This window comes from Otolemur garnettii, unplaced genomic scaffold, assembly GCF_000181295.1.
Source record: "Otolemur garnettii isolate 467f Iridium unplaced genomic scaffold, OtoGar3 scaffold00275, whole genome shotgun sequence".
Lineage (NCBI taxonomy): Eukaryota > Metazoa > Chordata > Mammalia > Primates > Galagidae > Otolemur > Otolemur garnettii.
Genome location: NW_003852670.1, coordinates 600,346 through 608,054, shown reverse-complemented (window position 1 = coordinate 608,054; position 7,709 = coordinate 600,346). Strand labels below are relative to the sequence as shown.

Sequence of the window (7,709 nt, the reverse complement as noted above, 5' to 3'; positions counted from 1 at the left end):
TTTATAGTGCTTAGTTGTCTCTGCATGTGACTCCTAGCACTGCTAAAGCCATCTCGCAACCACCAGGAAAGATAACACAAACTTGTTGCACATAACTTAGAGAAAAGCACTTGGGTATCTGACGGTATTACTGAACTTATTATCAACAATGAAAAAATGCTGCCTCTGGGCTTCTTGTTAGATAATGTTATCTTGCTTTATGGTTTTAGCTTAAGCCATTCTTATTTGGGTATTGCTACTTGAGGGTCAAAGCATCTTAACTAATCTAGCTAGAAATACCTACTTACTTTAAACTATCCAGATTAGGAAGTCAGACCACTGCTAATTAGCAGACTCAACATTACCAGTGTCTCTATCTTGCTCCCTGATGCTTTGCTGACATGTGTTCACTAAGAAGGAAGCTCTATGTAATTACACTCACATTTAAGCTTCGAAGTAAAGACTATTTCTTCTGTTACTATTCTGTAATAGTCAAGGGCGAGGTACTTTTTGCTTCTCTCATGTATTTTTCAGTTACATCTGCTTTTTAACAGCATTACATGTAGACTCTAATTTTTATCTTACATTTCCTTTTTTATCCAATCTCCAACACCATATTGAAATCATGATTGAATGAAAACTTCCGAAGATAAAATGCTGAAGATAGAATAAAGATTTGCTTCTGCGGAGGTGCCCAAATTCACAACTTACACATAAGATAGTAGAGTAATCCTGAGACTAAAGTTTGAGAATTACTGTTCTACATACTAGATTATTTATTATAGCATGACTATTGCTGTAAGAAATTCGAAACAACCTACATATCAGTAAGAGATAGGTAAAAATAATTATGATGATTAATAAACAGAGCTGGCAATGCATGGAGTCTCCCTTCTATAATCCCGGCACTTTAGTAGGAGGCCAAGGCAGGAGGACCACTTGAGGCCAGGAATTCAAGACCAGCCTGAGCAACATAGAGAGAACTCATCTCTACCCAAAAAAAAAAAAAAAAAAATTAATTAGCCATTTAAAAATTACCATGACCCATACTCCCACCTTTTCAGGAGGCTGAGGAGGTAGAGTCACTTGAGCCCAGAACTCAAGGCTGCAGTGAGCTATGAAAATGTCACTATACTCCAGCCTAGAGGACAGAGCAAAACACTATCCCCATCCCCCCCAAAAAAAACTGAACGGTGAGACATCATTAAATAACTGAAGTGCTATTCTTATGTAAAAAAAAACAAAAAAATGACTCAGCATCTATAACACAGTGGTTACAACGCCAGCCAGGCCAGGTACACTGAGGGTGGCCAGTTCAAACATGTCCCAGGCTACCTAAACAATGACAACTGCAACAACAAAAAAAAAAACTAGCTGGGTGTTGTGGTGGGCACCTGTAGTCCCAGCTACTTGAGAGGCTAAGGCAAGAGAATTGCTTAAGCCCAAGAGTTGGAGGTTGCTGTGAGCTGTGATACCACAGCACTTTACCAAGGGCAACATAGTATGACTCTGTCTCAAAAAAAAAAAAAAAGAAAAGAAAAGAAAAAGAGAAACCAAAAAAATCTAACCTCAATTAAAAACAAAAAGATACACAGTAATAGGTGAGATCAGAATTTTACCTTAGCACAGTTAATTTTTTTCAAGTGTTGCTTGTGCACAGAAATTTTTTTAAGTGTAGCACAGTTAATTTTTAAGAGACCTCACATATTTCTTGCATAATATGCTTAAAGGGTAAATATTCTACCAAGATTTGCATGTTTACCTATAACATGGAAGGAACCCTTAAGCAAGAAGTGATAAGACTTTTGTTGACTGTTATTCAGGAATGCAGCAAAATGAAAAACTTAACCAAATCAGCTAAACAGAGGTAACTGACATTTATTAGGAAATGACTTTTTTTGTTTGTTTGCTTTTGTTTTTAAAAAAATATGAAACACTCCATGGGTTTGTGTGTCATCCTTGTGCAGAGGCCGTGCCAATTTTCTTTGTATCCAATTTTCGTACATGTGCTGCCAAAGTGAGCACACAAATGAAGTTTTTAAAAGGAGAAAAGATTGACTCAGCACCTGTAGCTCAGTGGTTAGGGCGCCAGCCACATACAGTGGGGCTGGCGGGTTTGAACCCTCCTGGGTCTGTTAAACAACAATGACAATATAACAAAAAAACAGCCGAGCATTGTGCTGGTACCTGTAGTCCCAGCTACTTGGGAAGCTGAGGCAAGAGAATAGCTTAAGCCCAAGAGTTTGAGGTTGCTGTGAGCTGTGACACCATGGCGCTCTACCCAGGGCGACAACTTGAGACTCTGTCTCAAAAAAAAAGGAAAAAAGACTACAAACGCTGAAGAGTCTGAATCTTTTTATTTCATAGAGTTTCTTTCTTCCCTTCTTTTTTTTGGAGACAGAGTTTCACTATGTTGCCCTCGGTAGAGTGCTGTGGTGTCACAGCTCACAAATAGCTGGGACTACAGGTACCTGACACAATGCCTGGCTTTCTTTTTTTTTTTTTTTTTTTTTGCTTATTACAAAATCATGCAATTAGAAAAAGTTTTCCTGAAAACTCTGGTATAATACCTTGAAAAACAACCTATTATGTACTATAATTACCAAGACTTGAAAAAAACATAACCAGGTGATATTTGTTTTCAACCAATTTGCTGTTTAAGTCAAACTGTTCTAATAAGATTGCTTTTAACTGAAGTATATGTTACCCTATTATTTTGAAACTATGGTCTTATTTATCTTGAAGCTTACATGTGCTGCTTCCTTAGTAGAGGGTTCCCTTCTAGCCCTACCTTCTTCTGGCTAATTAATGAAATACTAATTACCACTTGTGAACTAAAACCAATTAAAATTGGAAATACTGAGACCTGATAAAAATTTTAAGATTTTTATTTCCCTGTTTATTCAGAAAAAAGCAATCTCTCAAAAGAAAGCCAGAAAGACCCTGTTTAAAAAGTTAAATATCTGATTTGTGATATCATTTGTTTCATGATATCTTTTTGTCTATTAACAGATGAGGTAACTATGTCAAACATGAACTACTAGGCTTTATAGGAAAACAAAATTTTCATAACTTTTAAATTCTTTGTAACCCCAAATTCACAACTTACACGTTAAGATAGTAAAGTAATCCTGAAAGTAAAATTTGAGAACTGTTTTAGTGTGTACTAGTGATTGCAACATTATTTTAACTGCAAGAAACTGGAAACAACCTACATATATATCAAGGAGAGACTGTTGGAAACAACATACGTATCTATCAAGAAGAAACTGGTAAAAATAATTATGATGCACCCATACAATGAAATACCATTCAACAGCAAAAAAGAATGAGAAGCATTAGGCAAGAAAATGAAATAAAACACATTCGGATTAGAAAAGAAGACGTAAAACCAACCCTATTTGCAGACGACAGTTATCTTACATATAGAAAATCATAAGGAATCTACTAAAATAACTATCAGAACTAATGAGTTCAGTAAGGTTGAAGCATATAAAATCAATATACAATAAATGATTATATTCCTATACACTTACAATGAACAATGTGAAAATGAAGTTAAGAAAACAATTCCAAGCCAGGCACATTGCCTCACACCTGTACCCCAATTACTCTGGAGGTGAGGTTGGAGGATCACTTGAGCCAGGAGTTGGAGGTCAACCTAGGCAATAGAAAAAAAGAAAAAAGAAAAAAAAGCCTACTTACAAGAGCATCAAAAAGAATAAAATACTTAGTAACAAATTTAATAAAGGAAATACAAAACCTTTTTTATTAATTGATTACACATTTTATTTTGGAATCACAGGCTAATCCCTTAAAATTTTAAAAGCCAATTTTCCTCTAAAACATTCAAGCCAAATATACACAAGTTTGTAAACCCAGAGTATTACTGTTGCAGCCTAGATTCTCTTGAATTCCATGCTTGATTCCAAACTGCTCTTGAGTTGAAATATGCTCACCACCAAGGAAACAATCTTGTTAATCTTTTTTGGAAAATTTTTTGAAATTGCCATCACAGCTTGCTTGCTGGGCTCTTTAGGAGTGCAAAACTTACACTCTATAATTTTTTTTTCACCTTTTCGCCCTTGGTAGAGTGTCATGGCATCATAGCTTACAGCAACCTCAAACTCTTAGGCTTAACCGAGTCTCTTGCCTCAGCTTCCCAAGTAGCTGGTACTACATGTGCCTGCCACAATGCACAGCTATTTTTCTAGAGAGGAGGTCTCACTCTGGCTCAGGCTGGTCTCAAACCCATGAGCTCAGGCAATCCACCAGCCTCAGCCTCCCAGAGTGCTAGGATTACAGGCCTGAGCCACTACACCCAGCCAAAAGGTATAATATTGTTAAAATGGCACTAATTCCCAAATTGATCTACAGATTCAACATAATCTCCATCAAAACTCCAGCTGACTTCTTTGCAGAAATTGACAAAATGATCTTAAAATTCATACGGAAATTCAAGGGACAGAATCTAGAAAAACAACTAAATTGGAAGGCTCATATTTCCCAATCTCAAAACTTACTACAAAACTACAGTAATCAAGACAGTGTGGTACTGGCATAAGGACAGACTTATAAATAAATGGAAAAGAACTGAAAAGTCCAGACCCTCACATTTACTTATTTATTTGAGACAGAGTCTCACTTTGTCACCCTCAATAGAGTGCTGTACCATCACAACTCACAGCAACCTCAAACTCTTGGGCTTAAGCAATTCTCTTGCCTCAGCCTCCCAAGTAGCTGGGACTACAGGTGCCCACCACAACGCCCGGCTATTTTTTGGTTGCAGTTGTCATTGTTGTTTGGCAGGCCTGGGCTGGATTTGAACCTGCCAGCTCCAGTGTATGTGGCTGGTGCCCCTAGTTGCTAAGCTACAGGTGTCAAGCCTAGGTCAATTTATTTATCATAGTATGTGAAGACAACTGAATGAGGAAGAAATAGCCTTTTGAACAAATGATGCCAGAACAACTGGATATCCATGGATGCATAAGCATGAAGTTGGGCCCGTGAGGTGGCTCAAGCCTATATTCCCAGCTACTCAGGAAGTTGAGGCAAGAGGACTGCTTGGGTCCAAGAGTTTGAGGTTGCTGTGAGCTGTGACGCCACAGCACTCTACCAAGGGCAACAGAGTAAGAGTCTGTCTCAAAAACAAAAAAGAATGTATACAAAAATCAACTCAAAAATAGATTAAAGACCATTTAGCTTTTAAATGTAAAAGTTATAAAACGTTTAGAAGAAAACACAGGTGTAAATCTTCACGAGCTCCACTTAGGAAATGACTTCTTGCCTATGATACCAAAACATAAACAGCAAAAGAAAACATTTATGAATTAGACTTAGCCAAAATTAAAAACTTTTGTGCTTCAAAGACATCATCAAAAATGTAAAAAGACAACTCAAAGAAGGGAAAAAAACACTTGCAGATCATTTATTTGATGAGGGACTTATATCTAGAATATATAAAGAACTCTTACAACTCAACAATAAAAAAACAAATAACCCAACATAAAAATGGGCAAAGAATCTGAATAGACATTTCTCCAAAGAAGATAAACAAATGGCCAGTAAGCACACGAGAAGATGTTCAACATCATTAGCCACCAAGCACAGTAAATACCACTCCATATCCACTATGGATGATTATAATCAAAAAGATAACAAGTATTGGTAAAGAAATAGAAAAATTGGAACTTTCTTTTTTCTTTTTTTTACTGAGTCTCACTTTGTCACCCTCAGTAGAGTGTCATGGTGTCACAGCTCACAGCAACCTCTAGCTCTTGGGCCTAGACAATTCTCTTGCCTCAGCCTCCTGAGTAGCTGGAATTATAGGCGCCGCCACAATGCCCAGCTATTTTTTTGTTGCCGTTTGGCCGAGGCGAAGTTCGAACCCACCACTCTCAGTGTATAGGGCTGGCGCCCTACTCCCTGAGCCACAGGCGCTATCCCCAAAATTGGAACTTTCATACGCTGCTGGTAGGAATTATTAACAAAATGATATAGCCACTGTGAAAAAGTTTTGCAGTTTCCCAAAAGGTTGAACACAGGGTTACCATTCCTCAAAGAACTGAAAACGTGGGGTTGTGCCTGTGGCTCAAAAGGGTAAGGTGCCAGCTCCATATGCTGGAGGTGGTGGGTTCAAATCCAGCCCTAGCCAAAGGAAAAAAAAAATTAAAAGCTGTTTTTTAAAAAAAAAAGAACTGAAAACGTATGTTCACAAAAAACTTGAACAAGAATTTCCTAACAGTATTATTCATAATAGCCAAAGAGTGAAAACAACCCAAATATCCATCAATATGATAAGTGGATAAACAAAATGTGTAATCCAATGTAAATACATATAATGAATTATTATATTGCCATAAAAAGATGAAGTATTGATATATGCCACATGGATAAACCTTTAAAAAATTATGCTAAGTGAAAGATGACAGTTACACAGGACCAAGTACTATACAATTTCATTTATATGAAATGTCAGAATAAACAAATCTAGCAAGGCAGAAAGTAGAATGTATAACCTTTTATGTTATGAACTATGATGCCACAGCACCCTCCCAACAAGTGGGTTTCTCAAAAAAAAAAAAAAGAATGCATAACCTTTTCAAATGATTTTTAAATGACTGTTATTCATGTATCGATAAGCTATGTCTTTCTAAATCCTCACATTCTCCTTTTTTTTTTCTTTTGAGACAGAGTCTTACTATGTCACTCTAGGTAGAGTGTCGTGGCGTCACAGCTTACAGCAAACTCAAACTCTTGGACTCAAGCAATTTTCTTGCCTCAGACTCCCAAGCTGCTGGGACTACAGGTGCCCACCATAACACCTGGCTATTTTTGTTGTTGTTTATTTAGCAGGCCCTGGCCAGGTTTAAACCCACCAGCCCCAGTACACATGGCTGGTGCCCTAACCACTGAGCTATGGGCCCCAACCTCTAACATTCTCCTCTTAAAATATATTCAAAAGCACCTGAAAAGCATGTTATGGATTAAGAACAGACTTGGTAGAATGCCATGGCATCTTAGCTCATAGCAACCTCAAACTCTCAGGTTCAAGAGATCCTCTTGTCTTAGCCTCCCAAGTAGCTGAGACCACAAGTGCCCACCACAACACCTAGCTATTACAGGGTCTCACTCTGGCTCAGCCTGGTCTCAAACCTGTGAGCTTAGGCAATCCACCAGCCTCTGCCTCCCAAGTGCGGGGATTACAGGCATGAGCCAGTGCGCCCAGCCCAAACCTGAAATTTTAAAGCAGCTAAGGAAGGAAAACTCATATATAACCAAAAGGCAGAGAACTGATTTGTTAATGTTGAACGCTACCAAAATGACCAAAATTACCTCCAAACTAAATTTTAGTCTTCTTTTGAACTGTAAATTACTATGAATAATTAAACTTAAATTTGAAAATTATATGTATATTTTATAAAAAGCAATTATAAATGTAAAACTAAAACTTATTAAACTATGCCAGCAAATAATTTTAAACTAAATGGGACAAACAAATTAATTCTTGGGATAGTAGAAACAGTCTAACTTTGGAGTTAAATACACGAGTTTGAATCTTTTAGCCTACTAACCAACTAGGTGATCATCAACAATTTACTTAGTGTCTGTGGGCCTCAGTCTCCCCTTCTAGTAAATTAGGAACTATAATACATTAGTGTGAAAAGAAATATTCCAACTATTTACTAAGTGGAGGAAGAGTTGGACAATTTCACTGTTTTTTTAAACTT

The 7,709-nt window shown here is 37.3% G+C and overlaps 1 long non-coding RNA gene and 1 other non-coding gene across 2 annotated transcripts in view; both read right to left on the bottom strand.

Annotated features, from left to right (window-relative positions):
- Positions 1-1,901: 1,901 nt before the first annotated feature.
- LOC111722540 lies at positions 1,902-2,004 on the bottom strand. Its single transcript, XR_002771321.1, has one exon. It is a non-coding gene; the product is annotated as a U6 spliceosomal RNA (small nuclear RNA).
- Positions 2,005-3,521: 1,517 nt separating this feature from the next.
- LOC111722535 overlaps positions 3,522-7,709 on the bottom strand; it is a 5,753-nt gene continuing 1,565 nt past the window's right edge. Inside the window, exon 3 of the long non-coding RNA XR_002771317.1 lies at positions 3,522-3,640. This is a non-coding gene — a long non-coding RNA (uncharacterized LOC111722535). The remainder of the gene's footprint in view (positions 3,641-7,709) is intronic.